Source organism: Heloderma suspectum, chromosome 6 (genome assembly GCF_057233095.1).
Source record: "Heloderma suspectum isolate Gila_16-S chromosome 6, 16-S_ref, whole genome shotgun sequence".
NCBI lineage: Eukaryota > Metazoa > Chordata > Lepidosauria > Squamata > Helodermatidae > Heloderma > Heloderma suspectum.
This window is the reverse complement of record NC_139463.1, coordinates 47,855,693-47,868,407: the sequence shown is the minus strand read 5'-3', so window position 1 is coordinate 47,868,407 and position 12,715 is coordinate 47,855,693.

Genomic DNA, 12,715 nt, shown 5'->3' with positions numbered 1-12,715 from the left:
TGAACACTTAGAACAGGGGTCCCCAAGCTTTTTGGATCCGTGGGCACATTTGGGAATTTGAGAAACTGGAGTGGGTACCTCCACAAAATGCCTAATGGTGTCTACCTAGAATCATAGAATCATAGAATAGTAGGGTTGGAAAGGGCCTACAAGGCCATCGAGTCCAACCCCCTGCTCAATGCAGGAATCCAAGTCAAAGCATCCCTGACAGAAGGCTGTCCAGCCTCATCTTGAACGCCTCCAGTGTAGGAGAGCCCACCACCTCCCTAGGTAATTGGTTCCATTGTCGTATTGCTTTAACAGGAAGTTTTTCCTGATGTTCAGCCGGAATCTGGCTTCCTGTACCTGTCATGCCCATGGATCTTAGGCTGTGTCTTATTCAGCAGAAACGTTTCTTTTGTGTCGATTGGACACTGCAATATCTCTTTAACAAGGGATTGTCTAATTTGGCTAATTGCTGGTGGTGCAATGCAGCTAATGCTTCTTTTAAACATATATTTTGGCAATGTCCAGTAGTGGCTTCTTTGGGGGAGGAGGTTATTACACAGATACATTTTGTACTGGAACAGTCTTTAGTATTCACTGATGTACACACTCTTTTAAATTATTTACCTGCTTCATGGAAATTAACAGATGATCAGCGTGCCCTTTTGACAGCTAAAGGAGAAATCCTGTGCCCCCCAGGTAGCATCTGGGGGGACATAGGATTCTTTGGTTTACAGGCTCCTAGGTTGGAAACAGGGCTCTGACCTCAGAGCCCAGAAACCTCGCTCCCTGCCCCGCCCCCTCGTAGCTGGCACATTTCTCTCCACATTGGCTACATCTCTGTGCTTGGAAATGGAGCATGGAGATGGAAAAAGGGGTGTTCCCAGGGGTGGGGAGGGGAGGAGACTGGGGCATCGGTCATATGAGGAATCCTATGGCCACCCCAGCCTCCTTCCCTCCCTGGCCACAAAGCCTCCACTAGACAGGTCAAATCGTCTGTCTAGGTGCAACACAGAGCGACAGGCGCAACGCACACACCCCTCTGCATAGGATACTCATTAGCCTCCAGTTTGGGAGGCTTACAAGCACCCAGGGTGGATCATATGGGGTTGTTCCCAAACAGACTGATATCACAACATTGGAAGGATAAGTGCTTGCCTCCTATAATGCAATAGACTGAGGACCTTACAACGCTGTCAGTATTTGAACGGGTGGCATATAGGCACCACCTTCAAATGGATTCTTACTTGGATATTTGGTCTGCTTTTGTTGATGCCTACGAATAATTGCTAGAATGTTGTATGTATTTCATATGTATTCATTGCTACTGGTATATACAAACCCATGTACGTATATTAAAAAACAGGAAAAAATTAACAATTAAAAAAAGATTTGCAGGTCCCTGTGGGCGCCACATTGGGGACCCCTTTATGAGTGCCACCAGAGATGCCCACAGGCTCCATGGCACCTGTGGGCACTGCATTGGGGACCCCTGGCATAGAATGTGCTATGTAAATGCTAAGTGTTGTTAGTTGCCAAGCTTACGTGGCTAGTTCCTGTGTCAGGGCCACACCAACTGGTGCCACTGATTGCGGGAGTGGGAAGATGATCAGAAGACGCTTTGCTTCAGGTCTCTTCTCTGGCAGAGGCTGGCTCCTTGGATGGTGGGAGTGTAGCTTTCCTCATGCTGGCACCACAGAGTACCCTTCCCAGAGCCAACTGCAAGGCAACATCTCTGCAGAGTCTGATAGCTCAAATTCCATCCAGACTTTGGAGATGGTTGAGTCCCCAGTTGTGGCTCCTTTCAGTGATGCTTGTGCAGGAGAACTTCCCAATGGATTGTGTCTAGGGATGGGCGACTCTCTCAAATTCACTTTTGCTCAAGTTCTCATTTTTTCACTGCTAAGTTTGTTCCATCCCATTTCTGCATTGGATTGCAGTTTTTTTTTAAGTCTAGCAAAAAAATCGACACATACTTTCATGCAAATTCTTCGAAATATGTCGTTTTTGTTCACTTTTCAGATGTATGCATTTTTGTGTGCATTTTTTCAAATGTACACATTTTTGCAAGTGGTTTTCTTTTTGCAAATTGCTGTGCAAACTCCGGGAAAGTCCAGATTTCAAGTGCATGTTCAGGTTCGAGAAGTGTGAATTTGGTTCGTTCACATTGAAATGCAAACCAACTAGTTTCTCACCCATCCCTAATGTGCCCCATGTTAATTAGTGAGAGGGGGGGTGCCATTCCACTTTTCTGCCTCAGGCACCAACCTATGCTGTGCCGCTGGCCTTGCCTGTTTCCCACGATGGCACACGTAGAGTCCGGGCTTCCTTTTCCAGCACTTCGGAGTCATGCGATAAGACAATTGCAGAGCCCTTCTCCCCTCAGTACTGGCTAACTGCTCTTCTTGAAGCAATCAGCACAACCCACCGAAAGGAGCACAAAACGCTCCCTGAGAGAGGGGGAGAGTCACAAAGGAGCCCTGACGTCAATACACAGTATGAGGGAGCTGCAAGAAGTGCGCCTTGTGCTTGAAAAATGACAATTTTCTGTCTCAGAAAAGCAGTCTCCTGAAAGGAGGCCTTCTTTCGGGGCTTTCCAGGAGCCAGCGGACAGAACAAGAAAAGCCTTTGAATGGCTGTGTAAACGTCCCAGCAGGCTGCCAGCAAGGAGACTGGGGCAACGGCAACAGCAACAGCAACCTAGCGGAAAAACCATCAGCATGCTCAATTGCCAAGCTCAAACACATCCTAAAAGCTGTTGGAGATCTCAAGGGGTGACTTCACGGCACAGCACACGCGGCTCATTTGGCTGCACCCTGCAATTGGGGTGGGCGAGGTATGGTCAAAAGCAACAACACACATCTGCAACAGACTCTCCACATTCTGCACTGAGAAAAACACAAATCTGCAACCTGTATAAATTGCGCAAATTGAATAAATCTGCACAAGACTTCCAGAATGGGTTTTTGTTTTGTTTTTTGCACGTGCGGGCGGGGGGGGGTATTTTGTTTTGTGAATCTGCATTCTCATTTTTGCTCATTTTGCTGGTGGAGGGAGGGTCAAGGGCACTGAATTCCCCCTCCCCAAACCACTGAAAATCTTATTCAGCTACCTTTCTGGCTTTGGGGTTTTCAAAATACTTTTCTCCGACACTTTTAAGCATCTGTCCATAGCCATGAAGGCTAGAAAATTGCTCTTTCAAAACAGTGACTGCAATTCTCAGGAAGTTGAATTCCCTACCCAGTACTACTTTCTGCACATTTTGCGCATACCTGTGGAATCAGGATACGCACTCAGCTCTGTGGATATCATTTTGAGTTCTGTTCCGACCAACTCAAGATATTCTGCTGCGCCCTCTTTCAATTTATGTCCCACCTTTAGAGAATAGCATCACAAACTCAGAAGGTGGACTCGTGCAAGCTACTTATATTGAATGACTGATTGTTGCATTTTTAACCTGACCAATAAAGAAAGTTCTCTACATGGTGTACAGTTAAAAAGTTAAGATGCAAAGTGGCAACAAGGCAATAATAAAGCATCAGATAAAAACAAGATAAAACCACGGCAATTGGTGCCATGGATGGCTGGAATGGGAAGATTATCAGGGGATGCTTTGCTTCAGCTCGCTGCTTTGATGGCGCCTGGCTCCTTGTGGGCTGGTAGTACAGCACACATAGACCTGCTTCACATGGCATGACTGCCCACCGTGGCTTAATTTACCCGCAGGAGCTGCTGTGGCATGCTGGGCGCCTGCAGGCATCAGTTCTGCATGGTGCCCATGTGCGCCCACCTTGCCATGGCTTGTCATGTTGTGCAGAACCAGGGGTTGTTGGAGGGCTAGATAACTTTCAGATAATCCCTGCTAACTAGGACATGACGAGTCACGGCAAACCTGGCGCCCTTTGGCACCCAGCAAAACGCAACAGCCCTTTGGATAGATTAAGCCATGCTGGGCTGTTGTGATCTGCAAACAGGAGCATAATGACCTGGTTTGCATGATCACCGTATGTTAAACAAGCCATGGCGGCTTAAGCCATGCCACGCACTGGGCACCATTTGCCTAATCCTTAGCTTGTTGCCTCGTCCGAACCTGGGTGGCATGGCTTGCTGGAGGAAGAGCAGCCCTCAAATAACCCATGGGCTGTTGCTGGGTTATGTGCGGGTTCTTTCCCCTTCCAAAAAGCCATGCTGCCCAGGTTTTGGTTGGCATGACAACCTGTGCCTGGGCAGGTAATGGGGCGAATAGTGGCTGGCACGTACTGCAGTTTAGAGAAGCCACCATGGCTTGTTTAATTCACAGTGATTGTCCAAGCTGGCCCAATAAAACCATCAGCAGGGATGAAACTGTGTGAAAATCTAAGAGTACTAAAAATATTTTTTAAACGCCTGAAAAAATAAAGGTTTTCATCTGTTGTTGAAATGGGCATAAAATGTAGAGAATAAACTACCCTCTCTTGACCAGAGCTCCCTATCTGAAATACTGATTTGCAGCTCGAGCTAGAGAGCCCCGTCTGCCCTTCTTCCAGCTGTCACTGCTGAGGCCTTCAGAGGAAGAGGCGGCAGCAGCCCCTCCCACTGTGCTAAGATCTGCCAGTGCCATAACTCGCTGAACATTGCAACTAAGAGTTTAGTGCCTGAATTTGCTTTTTTTCATCCTCCTTCCCAATCCCCTTTCATTGTGCATTGTGTCTTTTAGATTGTGAGCTTGCGGGCAGGGACTGTTTTGCCTTTGTATGCTGTTCTAGGTGCCTGTTTGGTTGAAGGGTGGAATAAAAATGCTATAAATCAATAAAATATGGAGGTCATGACACCACCTCACAAGACTGTTGTAGGACACTCCGATTACTCTGAGGTGCTGTTATATCCTTAGTGCCAAGTGTTCTTGTCGTTGCAATGAGAGCTGCTCAGGTGCAGCGCACATGCAGTCGGTGAGCATGAGAGACTCCGTCCTGCGGACAGGAGCCCGAGGAATGAATGTGTGTCTGTCATGGGGCCAATTTGCCATGGCCCTCTGCTCTTCTAGAAGGCACGCAAGTGAGCGGTGCTGTTACATTCGCCTGAAGTATCGCGGAGTTGCTTGTTCTCCTTCAAAGTGAAATGGAGCGCCCTGCGCGGCCACAGAAGGGTTCCTGATTAACGCTGGGCTGGGCTGGGCTGGGCTGGGCTGGGCTGGGCTGGGCTGGGCTGGGCTGGGCTGGGAGCCAGACTCAGACTGGCCCACCGACCAAGCACGGGCCGCCCTGTTGCTCTTGGCAGACCTGGAGGCTCTCCCCTCTGGCTTCGTGGCCTAACGTCAGCAGGCTGAGATTGTCGTATCCACTTTCTTGCCAGTGTGTCCCAGCCAAACCACCCATATTCTGCTCTTTCAGCCACTCCTCCTCAAGAAGCTTCTTCATCTCCTTAAGGATCTCTGAGTACAAGTGGAAGGGCACCCTAAGGCAGCAACCCTAAAGCCACTTACTTGGGGGCTGGGCCAGCTCCGGGTTTCTGAGGGCCCCTGGACAAGACAGCCTCCATGCCGTCCCCCTGCCACTGCCACCAGCTGCCCTTGCTCCTCCTCCCGCTCTCCTGGCTAGATCTACACTAGCAGCTTTTATCAGTATTGAGGTGCACCGATAACTTTTGGGGGCATGTTATGTATTCCACACACCACTTTTCTTGTGTTATTTCCCTGTTTTTATTCTGTACTATCCAAAATACCGCAACAGATGTCATTGTGTGCGCTACGAGGTATCAACTCACAAGAGGGCTATAGCGTCGCAATGATGGGATCGTGTCGCTATGACATCATACTGATGTGACTGGCTCTCTTTCTCCTCATTGCTACCACCTGCTTGCTTGACAGGCAGAGAACCAGGGAGCGAGTAGGCTGTGGCATCTATTGCTCCTCCTTCGCATGACCACCGTTGTCTGGGCCAAAACCAGAGGCAGATGAACCATCAGCTGGAAAGGGTGAAAGGGAGAGCGACTCCAGGAGTCTCTTGTCAGTCGGCTCCTATTGGGGTGTGGGCCCTTGGCAGGTGCCCAACCATGTCTCCCCTTGGCACCAGCCCTGCCTAGGGGTAAGCTCCACTGAGTTCAATGGGATGTACATCCAATAGATATGCATAGGTTTGTAGTGTAAACGTGCCTGGTGTCCTAGAACAATTAAGCGTGGCCCCCACAGCTACCAGTTCACACAATTTGCCAAGTCAATACTTGACCAACTTCAGATCTCGCTGTATAAAGATCTCTTTACGAATGGGCATTTACTGAGCTTGTGTCTAGTGATGGGCCCTCTGCCACGATACTTTAGACTGGGGACACTTATGCTGAAGATCATCAGCAAACAATTTTAAGCATAATTTTTCAATTCTGTTGCTCCCTGATATGAAGGCTTTAGCATAGAACATACAGAGTTCTGGTGAAAAATGCTACCAGTCTGAGTGAATGTTCCCCTTTTCTGATCCTGTTTGGTGCCATGACATTGTGTCCTCTGGCTGCAGCTGCTGCTACTTCAGTGAATCCCCCCACCCACAAGTTGCTGCTGCTTTCTTCCCTGGATTGGTTTCAAGAGCAATCTCAGCCAATCAGGGATCACACAGTGAATGGGATGATGTAACAATGTTACATAACCATTCAGATTAGGCCTCATGATGACATCACTGAAGGCAGCATTAAAATGTAGGCAAATCTTTTTGTGAGGAGTGTCAAAGATTGTTGGAAAAGGGGCTATTAAAATGTTCGCAAAGAAGTATGACTAATTTCAGCCCAGCCCAAATCCTTATTGCAGCCACCTGGAGAATGTGATCTGGGAAAAGCCGTAAGGGATGTAAGAGATTTTTGGTGGTGCAGACTCCCAACCTGTATTCTCATTGCCTCCCCCATAAGCTACTGCAGATGTTGCTAATGAGAAATCCTTGGATTTCTGGAATGAAACCCCCTCACATTTGCACAGTTCACACAACCTTATATCTCCAGTGGACATTAATCACCAGCTGCTGTTACTCAGGCTTATCGGTTTCCTGCAGCTAACAGCAGCTTTCCAGATTGCATGTTGCCTAATTAATCATAGAATCATAGAATCATAGAATAGTAGGGTTGGAAGGGGCCTACAAGGCCATCGAGTCCAACCCCCTGCTCAATGCAGGAATCCAAGTCAGAGCATCCCTGACAAATGGCTGTCCAGCCTCGTCTTGAAGGCCTCCAGTGTGGGAGAGCCCACCACCTCCCCAGGTAATTGGTTCCATTGCCGTATTGCTCTGACACTCAGGAAGTTTTTCCTGATGTTCAGTCGGAATCTGGCTTCCTGTAACTTGAGCCCATTATTCCGTGTCCTGCACTCTGGGATAATCAAGAAGAGATCCTGGCCTTCTTCTCTGTGACAACCTTTCAAGTACTTGAAGAGCGCTATCATATCTCCCCTCAGTCTTCTCTTCTCAAGGCTAAACATGCCCAGTTCTTTCAGTCTCTCTTCATAGGGCTTTGTTTCCAGTCCCCTGATCATCTTTGTTGCCCTCCTTTGAACCCTCTCCAGCTTGTCTGCATCCTTCTTAAAGTGTGGTGCCCAGAACTGGACACAGTACTCCAGATGAGGCCTAACCAGTGCTGAGTAGAGGGGAACTAGTACTTCCCGGGATTTGGAAGCGATGCTTCTATGAATGCAGCCCAAAATAGCATTTGCCTTTTTTGCAGCCACATCACATTGTTGGCTCATATTCAGCTTGTGATCGACGACAATTCCAAGATCCTTCTCGCTCGTAGTGTGGTTGAGCCACGTATCCCCCATCTTGTAACTGTGCATTTGGTTTCTTTTTCCTAGGTGCAGAACTTGGCATTTGTCCCTATTAAATGCCATTCTGTTGTTTTCTGCCCAGCACTCCAGTCTATCCAGATCACTTTGAATTTTGTTTCTGTCTTCCAAAGTATTAGCTATCCCTCCCAATTTTGTGTCATCTGCAAATTTGATCAGCATTCCCTGCACCTCCTCCTCCAAGTCATTAATAAAAATATTGAAGAGCACTGGGCCCAGGACTGAGCCCTGCGGTACCCCACTCGTTACCTCTCCCCAGCTTGAGAAGGTCCCATTGATAAGCACTCTTTGAGTCCGATTCTGTAGCCAACTGTGGATCCACATGATCGTTGTTTCATCTAGCCCACTTCGAGCTAGTTTGCTCATCAGGATATCATGGGGCACTTTGTCGAAAGCTTTGCTGAAGTCGAGGTATATGATGTCTACAGCATTCCCACGGTCTACAAGGGAGGTGACTTGATCAAAAAATGAGATCAGATTTGTCTGGCAGGACTTGTTTTTGACAAATCCATGTTGGCTTCGAGTAATCACTGCATTGTTGTCAAGGTGCTTCCAGATGGATTGCTTTATGATCTGCTCCAGAATTTTCCCAGGGATTGATGTCAGACTGACTGGTCTGTAGTTCCCAGGTTCCTCCTTTTTACCCTTTTTGAAGATAGGGTAAAAATCCCTATCTTCAAAAATCCACAGACACAGATTAGTAATTACACTGAAACGTTCTGATAAGATGTAGCAGTCGGAGTTGGGTCGAAGGAGTAGGAGGCCCTATGTGAGACACCAAATTGACTTGTCAGGCCATGACTAACAGGCAAGAGGATATGTGGCTGCGTGCTCCCTTTTGGGGAGATAAAAAGCGTCTTCTGTGCATCGGCAAGAAGGGATCAGAGGGCTGAACAAGACACAGCTGGGCGACTCTCAGTGACAGGAGAGGGGATGCTCCAGGGATGACGTCAGGTGCTCAACCCTCTGTGAACTCAGAAGGGGCATTTTAGAGGGTATTTCCACTTCTTACATTGTATGCATCCGATATCTACATGCAGAGATGGCTCTGCAACAGGGGTGGGCGGGCAAGCTGCCCCTGCAAACCCCTGGAATAAAAACATGTTTTTTACCAAACAAAATGGCATCCGTAGCTGCCATGGAGCCATTTGGCATTCTGTAGCCTCTACCGAGCATCAAAAGTAGCACCCTATAGTGCTACAGAGTGCTTTGCTGCCGAATTTCAACAATCTTTCTGGGTTTTTTGTTCTCCAGGGGGACACTCCGTGGATTGGAGCTCAGGGGGCAGTCCAGGGTATAAAAATGGCCTCTGGACTTCCCAAAGTTGCCAACCCCAGCTCTACGTTGAGGCAAATTGCTCTGTGGCAAGACTGGCCTAAGACATTTTGTTACCTGAGGCAGAGCAGCAAATGGGGCTCCCCCCGCCCCCGTGAAGGTACATATTATGCAAGACAACTTGGATTATTTTGGCACCTTGAGACAGAAAACCCTATCAGTGCCCCTCCCCCTCCCTATCAGTAAGTACAACAACAGTACATTAAATGGCTGAAAATTTGCTGCCCTTTCATTACACCCAAAATCAGCTGACTGAGGAAGCTGCCCAACTGTAGGACCCACCTTCAATGGCAGAGCACTTGCTTTCCATGCCGAAAGTCCCAGTTCCAGTCCCTGGCATCTCCACGTTAAGGGCTGAGCGGTAGGTGATGGCAGAGACGGACGGTCTGTCTCCCTGTGAGGGAGTGTTACATATTTGTACAGGGCCAGTGATGTGGTCGGGGCCGCGGTGGCTTAGTGGTTAAGACGCTGAACTGCAGACTGGAAGGTCGGCAGGTCAGCAGTTCGAGACCCGAGTGCTGCGTGACGGAGTGAGCTCCTGTCTTCAGTCCCAGCTTCTGCCAACCTAGCAGTTCGAAAGCAAGAAATTGCAAGTAGATAAATAGGTGCCGCTTCGGCAGGAAAGGTAACAGCGTTCCGTGCACCTCGGTGTTCAGTCATACCGGCCACATGACCACGGAAGCGTCTTCGGACAGCGCTGGCTCTTCGGCTTAGAAACGGGGATGAGCACCGCACTCTAGAGTTGGACACGACTGGTTGGGGACACCTTTACCTTTTTTTTTAGTGATGTGGTGGTGAATTTTGACATGTGCATGCATTGCGACACCTCCAGAGCCACACGCCCCAAGGAGAGTCCAAGATGGAGTCACTGGAATCGTAGAAGAGTGGGCTGGCGAAGGATGGTCTTGTGGTGAGCATGTTGGACTTTGGCTGGGGTGACCTGGGTTCGCATCCCCGATCAGCCATGACGTTCGCTGTGCGGCACTCGCTGTCTGAGCCTAGACCATCTTATAGGGATGTTCATGTGGGGGTACCCCACACCTCATTTGTGCCACCCTGAATTTAGTGCAGGAAGGCGAGGATACATGTGTAGATAACACTAAAGCACCAGTGGAAATGTTGTTCAACTTTGGGATGAATTTAGAATATTTGCAAATATTTGCTTCAGAACTTCACTTAACAGTAGAAAAATAAAATTTGAAACGAGATCTGCTGATCTTTCCCAGATGACAATTTCCCACAACAAGGAAAGAACACATCCATGCCAGCCACAGTGTTGCAGGTGTATGTATGTACCTGACCTGTAGAATATAGATCAGTTGTTTTCAGATTTGAGCAGCAGTACAGTGTGGCAAAGCAGATTATGGGAGTAGGGTTCCACCTTCTGGCTTCCACTGGTATGCCTCTTAATGTGGCATAGGGACGTGTATCGCTACCCTCAGTTATAGCTGGAAGCAGAGTAAACCATTTATTTTAACATCTCCCATATTTATCTACCCCAACATTAAGATCATTGTCTGAGGCACTCCTCCTGGTGCCCCCACCAAATGAGGAAAGGTGGGGAGCTACAGGAGAGAGGGCCTTTTCAGAGGCTCGCCTGGGGCCTACGTCGTGGTCTTTCCGGCACTAGGCGAAGACCTTTTTATTGTCCCGGGCATTTTAAGAACTGTTTTTATTGTTTTTAGTATTATTTTCAGCTGCTGATTTCAATTTGGTTTTATGTGCTGAGATGGTTTTATTCTTTGCTGCTCATTTTATCTTGGTTTTAATTTGGGCTGTTTTTCTTTGTTTGTTTGCTTTGATGTTTGTATTTTATATTTTTGATGTGCCACCCAGAGATCTTTGCCACCCAGAGATCTTTGGTTATAGCACAGTTTAAAAATACAGTAAATAAATAAATAAAATGTTGAAAACCAGAGGAGTGTGAAAGTTAATAATGGATTTTTGAGTTTTGCCATAAAAGATACACTTTCTTTTTGAGATCTGGCTCTTTTGACAGATTTTGAAAACTGAGTTTGAAGGAGATTTCAGTCATTTAAGCATATCTGCAATTTCAGATTCTGCTTCTTTCCAGGACCAGTTCCAATATTTCAGCTGGAAAAGTGACCCAGTGACTTATCAGGTTGACTTTAAAACTTGCGATGGATGGAACTTACAAGGACCACTTATCAAGTTGTGCATGCTCTAAATGTTTCTTTGTTTTATTTAGCCTCTTGGCAGAGCAAATCTATAAACAGTTACTGACCAGACAGCATCCACTGGTCTTCCTTGGGTAGAGGACATAGATTTATTTGTTTAGGGAGATCTACAATTTGGGAGGAAGTGAGGAGGTTTGAACTTACAGGAGAACTTTGTGAGTTATGTATGCTATTACTGTAGTTTGTTAATTTGAATAAATGTTGTTTGGTCACATCTCAGGGTGTGTGTGTGTGTGTGTGTGTGTGTGAGAGAGAGAGAGAGAGAGAGAGAGATGGCTACCTAGCAGCCTGTCTACATGGGAGGTTTTCTCCAATGCTGCTGTGGCATAAAGTCATTAGGGACACATGACGTCGTGGCCACTCTGCAGCCACCCTGGAGTTTACCTGTGGGGAAGCTGCATTTTTACAGAGTACTTTTACTCCATTGTTTTTCTTTAATTTGGCTGCCCTGCAGTTCAGCTGCTATGTGCCCATCCCTCTGCTTTGAATTTGGTATGAACTGGGCATTCCTAGGGGTGTCTTTCACTTGGCCATGCCCTCAGTAACCTATGTAACTAGAGCAACTAGCCTGCCTGTCCAATACATCAAAGCACTAGAGCGCTCTTTCTAGCCTTCAGAATCACCCTGCACTTCCATTTCGCCAGTGGGAGTATTTAGCCTCCGTGATTATGCACTTCTCTGATGTTTATGTTACTTAGCTTCTATGATGTTGTGTGAAGTCATGTCTCTGATGTTGTTTGTCATCACTTCTCTGATGTCTTGTAACTTGGCTTCTCTGTGATGCTTGCAGTAAGGGCTTAAGGGCATAAGCCCTTATGTGAATAAGGGCTTTATCACTGTAGCAATCTCACATGGTCTCAGGAACATGGTTGCTGAGAAGCCTGTCACTGCGAGCAAGGAAAAGTGCCCAGAGAAGGAGAAAGGGGGGTTGGAAGCTATAACTCCATGACAGTTTGCTGGAGTGGGGCGAAATGGGGGGGATGATCTCACGGGGAGCCTTCAGATGCTGCACTCAAGAATTGGGATTTTGGCTTCTTCAGGCAAAAATGTGCAGATTTGGAAAAATGGGGTGGGAGCAATAACTCTGTGGCAATTTGCTGCAATGAGGTGAAACTGTGGGGTGGGATGCTCTCATGGGGAGCTTTCAGATGCTGCACTGCATAATTGGTGATTTTGGCTTCTTCAGGCAAAAGTGTGCACATTGGGAAAAATGGGGTGGGAGCAATAACTCTGTGACAGTTTGCTGGAATGGGGTGAAATTGTGGGGTAGGATGCTCTCATGGGGAGGCTTCAGAAGCTGTACTGGATAATTGGGTTGTTTCTAACTATCTAACTAACTTGTGAATTAGTTACTCTTCATTCATAATAATGTTGTAGCAGGGGGGAGCCTGGACATGGGCTGGGA